Here is an 8576-nt window from a genome sequence, read left to right on the forward strand (position 1 = left end):
GTGTATCGCGTTACGATAAGACGTGCGCCAGGCAGAGACTCGAAGATTTCACAAAGTATCTTCTGAAAGACCGGAGGCCGAGAGATGCCAAATGGTAGCCTCAAGAAATGATACCTTCCAAATGGTGTTCCGAAAGTGCAAATGAGCGAAGTCTTATCGTCAAGAAGGATTTGATGGAAGCCATGTTTTGCGTCTAGACGGCTGAAAACTTTCGCGCCTGCCAATTCTCCTTGCATGTCTTCCCTCCGCGGCCTCTCGTAATGCTCTCTCTTTAGGCACGCATTAATCTTTCTCGGATCCATGCATAGCCTTAGCTGTCCGTCTTTCTTTTTAACAATCACTAAAGGGCTCATCAGTCCGTCGACTCGTTGACCTTTATTACGATGCCAACCTCTTCCATTCGTTGCAGCTCGTGGCGCAGGCGCTCCAGCAGTGCCACGGATACACGCCGAGCGGCTTGAACGGTTGGGACGGAACCTTCACGGAGCACCATCCTGTATTGGCGGTGTACGCACCCGGTGCCTTGAAAAATGTCGCTGTATTCTTCAAGCAGTTTCTCGGATCTGTTCTTTATCACCGAATTCACATTTCGGGAAATTGTCCCGAGCGGTTCAGCTGCCTGAATACCAAGAAGCGCCTGACATCCTTTCTGGTCCACGAATGTGGGCGTGGGTTCGGATCCCACTTCTGACACCATGTAAAGTTCCGTGAGTGGTGCAATGACGAGCAGACATCAGGAAGGCGAATGCCGCAGCTTTTATTCTATGCTCGGTTATATAGGCTCTGGCCAGCCCGACTGGCGAGGGAAATGATATAGGGCGCGCCTTGTGCCGAGTGGCACAAGTGACGCAGCTGAGGCTGGCGCACGTGTTATCGCAACGCGATACAACGTGTTCTCGTGTGCTCGCCCTTTAACAGAGGTTAAGATCCTCAGACTGTGGCCACAGAAGTCTAATTTCCCCAATTGTTTGTTTTGTTTTCTTAGGGTTTAACGTCCCAAAGCGACTCAGGCTATGAGGGACGCCGTAATGAAGAGCTTCGGAAAGTTCGACTACCTGGGGTTCTTTAACGTGCACTGAAATCGCACAGTATACGGGGCTCTGGAATTTCGCCTCCATCGAAATTCAGCCGCCGCGGCCGGGATCGAGCCCGCGTCTTTCGGTCCAGCAGCCGAGCCCCATAACCACTGAGCCACCTCGGCGGTGTATGTCCCCAATACCTACCCGGCCCTGTTTTGCTTCCTGATAGCAAATGGCTTCAGTAACAAACTCGGACTATACTCCTCGCCCCTTTTCCCTTTCCTTTTTTTAAACCCTTCATCACTGTCTCCAGTGCAGGATAACCAGCCAGCACATTCTTATGGTTGAAGAACCCTGCCTTCCCTCTTCCTCTTTGTCTCTTTCTCTCTTACTCTGCAAAACAAGAAATCGTTTAGTCTCTAGTGAAGCTTCCTCACATGGGCTTATAGCTTTTTAACAGAAATTTAAGTCTGCGAACGAGCCGTATCAGCAGGTGGAGAAGCGTAGGTAGTGTGTGCGGTAAAATACGAATATTGCGTAAGCTGAAATTTTGCGCAACCGAACGATTTTCGCAAGAAATTGTTTTTAAACGCCGTTTTTTTAGCGCATGGTAAGACTGCGCAATGGGAATCAATATTTCTGCATTTTGCTCCTTGGGACTCAAGTAATTTTCTGCTATTTATTGTCTGAAACGCTCTCGATTGCCTTTCTATAGCAGTCTTGACTACTCGGTGCCAGTGAAGGTGAAACTTTAAACACAAGATTTTGTTGTTACTCATGGGAACGTTAGTCCATTCCAATTAATATATTGTCACGTAGAGGTTACTGCTGTCCGGCGAGCAGAAAAACAGCTGCAATGGCTTCTAAACGGAACTCTTTATTTGGGCTGACTTGCGCCCTCAAAGAACTGAATGAAGCGACAGGTGAGCTCGCCGGTCGTCGAACAGAATTCCCGCCGCCCTCGGCCGTGCTGAATTTAAAGCTGACAGCGAACTTTCGAGACAAAGCGTTCAAAGTTACTAGAACATTCTGGAACAATGTAGAAGCGGCTTCGCCTGGATGCGATCAATCGAGAAAAATCTGGTCTCGTCTTGCATCACAAACAAAGCGATAAAGCGGCGTGCCGGCAGCTTCAAAGAATGAATAAACAAACACTACAAAGATTGACCGCAATATGTTCACAACATTATCTTACAAAATTCCACCCTTGCCTAATAATTTGATGGGATGTCCAAGAAAGCTGGAGTTGGCTGTTTGTGAGAGGGGCCACAACCTGCACCTAAATATGCCAAGAATAAGCGCCTAATGACACTTTTTTCACGACCTCGAATAAACTGCGGGAGAAAATTCTTGCAGGTGGTAATGACAATCGAGCCGTCAGAAAACCACACAAGGCTTCCAAAAACAAGAGCGCTGTTTATCTGAAATTGTGCTTCAAAAGAAGCTCTGGGATGATGACCATAATAGGCTGAGATCTGGAGCCCCACTCAATCCATTTCGGCGCGATTTTCAGCTAATGAAGGCGGCAGGCTTAGAAACACCACTCAGGCACTCAGGCACTATAAAGGAGGCACTAGAAATGATGCCAACCTTTCAATGCAAATAATATAGTCCCCCTTGGAAATGGTTTAATGCTCCTAAAAAAGCTAGACTGTATAAAGGAAAATTCATTCATCTCACCTGCAGTGCACTGTGGCCGATCGATTCAGTCACAATTCTAAACCAGCTCCACCGCAGCCGTATCCTCGTGGTAGGGCGCCCGCCTAGGTTTCAGGAGGTGGTGAGTTCGACTCCCACTGCCACCGATTACCCACCGGTTTCGTGGAATGGGTACAAGCGATTCACCGGTCTGGTGCGCGGCTTCGTAGGGTGCATGGCTTGCGAAAGGAGCCCGCGCCTTCAAATCCCAACACTGTGTGAGCGTGAACGTTTCACTTACTTAAACCAGCTCGCACTTGCAGCCAAAAAAAAGTATTACGGCGAAGGCCTTTAATGGCCTCATCGTAGTCGACATAAGGCTGTCAGCAGAGGTGTCTCGCTTTTGAGGGGTGCCCACCGAGATATGTGACAATTACTGCGTAAATTCCTTTCCTCAAATACAATTTTTACTTTCTTCATTACGGCCCCCCCTTTCTCTTCCTTCTTTCACTCCCACTTCCTCCCTTCCTGTACGGTGCGGTTGAGGTGCCCACCGAGATGATACAGAATTACTGCGCCATTTCCTTTCTTCAAAAGGCGTTGCGTTCAAAGGAAAAAGGCATCGCGCCGATGGGTGGTGGCGTTCCGTGGACTCCCTAGCAGCGCTACAACACCATTAATTAGTAATTTGTCATTACTTAGTAATTAGTGATTAATTATGTGCGACGTCATCCAGTGGTGACGTCACCAGTGCCAGAGAGGCAGTAAAGTGGTGCGGAAAACGCTTTCTCTACGCACGTTAGACAAAGTGCCCCCTAATTTTTTCGCACTGACATCAGACTCCGTGGCGGGGACTTGAACATAAGTTCTGGTTTTGGTCAAGTACTTCAGCAGAGAGCATTTCGGATTCTCCGATATCTTCACGTACGATGTGCGCCATCTGATTTTCCCGGTTCAGCTCGAAACGCCGGTGCTGCGCAAGGGTCGGTTGGAATGCGCACCTGCGACTAGTGCAGAACTCTCGGCTCAGCACATTTTGAAACTTGTAATTATTGTGTGTTGTATTACTTTATTTGTATTCTACTGAGTGCCTCCTGCTAACTATTGTATAACGTTTTTCTTCTGTCGGTTTTTTTTTTGTTCTTTTGTGTTTTTTTTTGCGCTGTTCTCTAACTTCAATGTACTGCCCCACTCACACAATGCTCCAATGTAAAGAAGCCTGTGAGTAACTTGAATAAATAAATAGTGATTTTCGACTGTGCGCTATGCAAAATACACATTTTCTACAATGTGCATGCCGGCAGTGAAATCGCGCTTGCAAAGGCAGACGCAAAATCGTAGGGCGGAGGACTCCAGCGTGGGTAGCGCGTAGTCGCAAACCCAGTCCGCGTCCGAGTTATGGTACAAAATGAACGCGCACCAGAGAAACCGTTCACTGGATTTCACTCGCCGATATCCTTGGACCTTGACGCGCAGAAGTAGGGCGAAATAACGAATGTACCATCTGTACACGTAGAGGGCGTAGCCCATCACCGAGCCCACAAGAAAAACAATAACAGGCATCCTGACGACTACGTAATAGTTTGGGAGACGGCATGCTTCCCAGCTTGGAAGAACTCTCTTGAAGGCGGTGTTTCCCAGCGGGCCTATTTCACCACTATAAACGACGCATTTGTCGCAACAAACTCGCCTTTCCTGTCGGAGCAGAAGATGCTCCGCATTTCTAGTGCGGCAGTTTGTGCAGTCCCAAGGGTTATTGCAAATTTTTATCGCAATGAAACCGCAACGTCCTTCTACACAGTGTCGTTAAAAAGTTCTAATCTTGTTACTATCCAGCTGTAGAGTTTCCAGCCTTGCCATACAGGAAAAGATAGGCTGTGACCAGTTTCAAATCAAGTTAGATGACAGCAACACGGTGCTCACATTCGGACTAATAAAAATGTGGGGAAAGAAGATGTGAACTTTGTTCTCCCCCAAATCCAGGATGTCTAGGCTAAGTAATGGAGAAAAAACAGGAGCAGGAGTGTTAATGAGGATCAGTTTTTTTGTTAGATTGAGCTTTTGCAGTCTGCGCAGTCCCTCAAAGTTTTCAGCGGAGAGGGCGGTCAGTTCGTTGTTGTACAGTTCGAGTGTCTAAGATGGCTGAGGCAGAAAAATGGTGAGCCATACATCGCCCTGAGTGAACACATTTTCAAACTGATGTCTTCGAGTACAGGTATAATCCATAACTCGTTGGTTTGGTTTTATGGGGTTTAACATCCCAAAGCGACTAAGTCTATGAGAGACGCCGTAATGGAGGGCTCCGGAAATTTCGACCACCTGGGGTTCTTTAACGTGCACTGACATCCCACAGTACACGGGCCTCTAGAATTTCTCCTCCAAAGAAATTCAATCGCCGCGGCCGGGATCGAACCCGCGTCTTTCGAGTCAGCAGCCGAGCACCATAATCAGTGAGCCACCGCGGCGGCCAATCCATAACTCGTTCCATAAAATGTAAGGGATTAAAGAGAAGGTTTACCGATGAAAAATGAGCTTGATGGATTATCATCTTCCGGCTTCAAGGCTGCATCCTCCACCTTTAGGCGCTCGAAAGTAAAGTACGGATTGAAAACATTATGAGAACTGGTGTTTCGTTTGGAATTGAGAAAGTAAAAGTAGCTGAAATTGTACAGCGGCAAATCCACATCGGCCGTATGCGGGTGAAAACAGTTAGCGTTTGACTTGGCTCCTTGGAGACTTGTCGATTTGCTTGCTTTTTCTGGGAACCGGCATGAAAGAACAGGAATAAAAGGTAATACGTTAAGTGCTTCCCAGTACAACCTTTTTATGTAATGCGTATGATAGGTCTTCTGTGCCTCTTGGAAATACCGAAGCTTTATCGTGCCATACACGTGACGTACTTCTCTCAAATTTGTGGAAGTAAATTTTACAGAAGCTGTCGCCTGCGTGAATGCTCCCTTTTGTGCCTTTAGCCGCTGAAAGTGATGGAAGCATTTCAAGGGTATACCCGTCTTGAACTGCGTCAATTCGTTCAATCAAAAGAGCTCGTAATGGTTCTCCCAATTATAAAATACTGCCACGTATCATTGTAGTGTCCGTTCGTTCGCGCTGAAGGCCGCCGGAAAGGGGTGTTATTTTTGTTCGTGGAGCGAGAAGCGACCGGACGAATCTCGATGGATCACAGCCATGAAGAGCTGCTTCTACGTTTTTTTAGATCACTGTAGATGATCTCGACCTGTCATCTCGAAGTTTCCTTGCTGGCTTTAAACTGAGCGATGCCGCGAGCGGCGGGTATTCGTAGTTCGACGACTGACGAACACGTGTGTGGCTCACGCCGCCACCGAGTGATTCAGTTCTTTTGCGGACTCAAGTCAGCCCAAATAAAGAGCTTCGTTTGCAAGTCTTGTTGGTGTCTTCCTGACCGCTGGACTGCCGTCACCACAACGCGACATCTGGTGGAGGTGGAGGAAAAACTAATGGAGGAAAATCTGGTGGAGGAAAAACTCACTTCTTCTGACACTTTCTTCAGTTGGTATTGGTAACTGCACTCTAAGCTAAGGTTGCGGATCGGAAGACATTCATTTCTATCCTAAAGAACTTTCTCCTCCAAGAAGTTAGGTCGGTATGTAGCAACTAACCTGATTGCAGCAGCCTGACGACCGATTGACGACTGAATTTCTGTAATGACGACGCAGCTCACACCCACTCTCTCATTCTTCCTGCGTTTCAATGTGCAGTTTCTGATCCGTAAGGGTTCCTCATTCGTACTGCCTTTGTTTTCACAAACTGAAAGCCTTCGCAGATAAAGATTCGTAGGCATGGAACTAAAAGCAGTATTTTTGTCTGCACGTGACAGTGAAAAAGCCGGCTCGCTTGCCGACATGTGCCTCACGCTACTGTTGCATATGCAGGTCTTTTTTATGTTCGCAACCTCGGCAATGCTCGGCCCGACCGGAGAGGTGGTGTCCTCTTGCCTCATCGAGCCCTTTGCATCGGCCGCGCATGGTTGGAAGGCGAGCGCCGTGTCGACCACCATCGACAAATGCGGATCGCCAGTTGTCAACGTTTCCAAGCTTCACGCAGCCACTGATTCGATTGTCTGCGACCCACCAATCTTCTTCTCGCAACAGGAGCCACGTGACTACAACCAAGCCTACGTAAACCCACTGCGCTTTGGCTACGTGGGATTTGGAGCCGGCGCGCTTGCCGACATGCGCCTCATGCTACTGCTGCATATGCAGGTTAGTTATCGTTATCTTATAGTAGTACGAGAACCTCTGTATGCATTGCCGGCTCCAGCCATGCCAAGTGCTTCTGTTTGTCGAAGCAGACGAGAACAAAACCTTGTATGTTACCTGCAGTATCGCCTGATTGTGAATCGGGTGTTGTACCTGGCGCTCCTACTGCTACTTTCCGAAGATATTGAGCTCAATCCTGGCCCTCTTAGTGAATGTCAGGTGAAACTGCTCCAGAGTTTACAAAGCGGTCAGGCAGCTATTATGGCTAAGTTAGATACCATTGAAACTAAGATCGCTAAGCACGAAGAAATCATAGGGGATATAAGCGGTAAACTCGATTAAGTTATAGCCCAGATCGACGCTCTCGACAAATTGTTTAGTGAACAGGCAAATTCTATTGAACACTTAACGCGGGAAGTAGAGGATTTGCACAGTAAGTATACCGATCAAGAAAATCGAAGGTGTAGGCAAAACGCTGTCTTCTCTGGCGTTAAAGACAGTAACCAATCAGAAATATGGGAAGAATCTGAGAACCTAATCCAAAGCATCTGTCAGTCAGTGCTAGGGAACGAATTGAAAACTGTACAAAGGGCGCACCGTGTCGGGCGTTTCAGTGATAAGACTGCGCGAACTATGATAGGGAATTTTGCCTCCTCTGAAGAAAAACAGGAAGCCGGGAGTTGCGCGAAAAAGTTTAAGGGTTCTGACTATAGCATGGATCAAGATTATTCAACAGAGACACAAAATTTTCGGAAGTGACTGTGGGAATATGCAAAAATTCAAGAGGCCGACAAAAGCAAGATAAAACTAAAGTAGGACAAACTTATTGTGAACGGAGAGGCTCTTTCGTGGGACAAAGGATAACAGGTGGTTGTTCCCGCCATGCAACGATGACGTCCCATTCATCCAAGGAAAAGCCTCTAATGAGATTTATTTGCCGTAGCCGTTAACTTCAGAAGCATTACAAATAAAGTTGATGAGTTTGCTAGTCTTCTAGAGTCTGTAAAGGCTTAGATAATATTTGGTACTGAATCATGGTTAGATGCATTTGTTTTCGAAAGAATTCAGTGCTCACCGCAAAGACAGATCCCGCATTGGCGGGGGCATCTTTCGGTCGGTACATTTTACTTTAAGATGATCAGTACTAGATGTCCATTACAATGATGATGAATCAATATGGTGCACACTTACCCTAGACGACAACTCATCATACGCTATGGGATCATAATATCGCTCACTTAGTTCTGATTTTAAATTATTCCCGAGGTTTCCCAAAAACTTATATTTCTGCTGGTTATTTCAATCTACCAGATTTGCGTTGGTGTGATGGCGTGAGTGTAACCACAACAGGTTGTGGAATTGATATAGAAATGAAGAGCATCACAGTTACTTTTGGCTTCCTACAGTACTTTCAGGAACCAAATGGGGGTAAAAATGTTCTAGATCTATTCTTTTCCAACTCTCCAGATCAAGTTAATGCTGTTCATGTTATTCCAGGAATTAATAATCATCACGGAGTCATTGCATATATAAAAGCATCGCACAATAGGCAAAACAAATGTGAGTCTAGGCGAGTATTTTCTCACGAGAAAAGCGTCTATACCCGAATGTCCAAAAAATTACTAGATCACTTGCCCGTTTTTGAGTGATTTCATAATGTGTGCGATATTCATGAATTATG

The 8576-nt window shown here is 46.6% G+C and overlaps 1 pseudogene; it reads right to left on the minus strand.

The window, feature by feature from the left end:
• Positions 1 to 352: 352 nt before the first annotated feature.
• LOC149333554 (uncharacterized) lies at positions 353 to 5651 on the minus strand (annotated as a pseudogene).
• Positions 5652 to 8576: the final 2925 nt, after the last annotated feature.

This window comes from Amblyomma mixtum, chromosome 8 (genome assembly GCF_055824585.1).
Source record: "Amblyomma mixtum isolate Tamu chromosome 8, ASM5582458v1, whole genome shotgun sequence".
In the NCBI taxonomy this organism is placed as follows: Eukaryota; Metazoa; Arthropoda; class Arachnida; order Ixodida; family Ixodidae; genus Amblyomma; species Amblyomma mixtum.